This window comes from Mustela putorius, unplaced genomic scaffold, assembly GCF_011764305.1.
Source record: "Mustela putorius furo isolate JIRA1106 unplaced genomic scaffold, ASM1176430v1.1 tig00003911_pilon_pilon_pilon, whole genome shotgun sequence".
NCBI lineage: Eukaryota > Metazoa > Chordata > Mammalia > Carnivora > Mustelidae > Mustela > Mustela putorius.
Window position 1 is genome coordinate 3,219,902 of NW_025422058.1, and position 707 is coordinate 3,220,608.

Here is a 707-nt window from a genome sequence, read left to right on the forward strand (position 1 = left end):
GTGGGTATCTTGGGTTAAAATGTACTATTAAAATGTTTTTTGTCAGTTTCTTTTTACTTTTAAAATGTGGCTACTAGAAAATGTTAAATTTCCTGTGTGGCTTGCTTTATATTTCTATTGGATACCACTGCTGTAGTGTCTGTTTTTCTCCTTCTGGTAACATCTCACATGTGCTTAAAATCCTACTTCAGATGTCACCTCCTCTGTGAAGCCTTTCTAGCTCCACTGCTCCAGGAAGAATTAAGCATTTTAACCTACGTGCCTATAGTACTTTGTACATACCTCTATTACAGCACTCCCTAACTATAATGTAATTATTTGTTTATAGGTCTGTCTTTACCATTTTTAAAATATTTGTGTCCTTTGTTTCCTCATTCTCCAAAGAGGCTTAGTGCTCAATCATTTTGTTTCAATTAGCAATAATCGTGCCTCGGATAAACCTCATTGGCTACGATACTGCCACTACGCAAAGCTTGCTCAATCATTTTGTGATGGTTAACTGGCAGCAAGAAATCATTCCAACAAACACCGGGGACCAAAGTCAATCACTAAAAATAATCACAAGATTTCCTCCTAAGCTTCTTGCATACAAGACAGGAAAGGAAAATGCCATTTTATATAACTAATCAGAGAAAGCCTTTCGTTTGTCAGGAAACCAAACTTTTTCCTAGCACTAACTCTGAGAGGGATTTATTGCATGAAACCTT

General features: G+C 36.5%; 1 pseudogene; it reads right to left on the minus strand.

The window, feature by feature from the left end:
* Nucleotides 1-324: 324 nt before the first annotated feature.
* LOC123388832 lies at nucleotides 325-474 on the minus strand (annotated as a pseudogene).
* Between the last annotated feature and the right edge of the window lie 233 nt (nucleotides 475-707).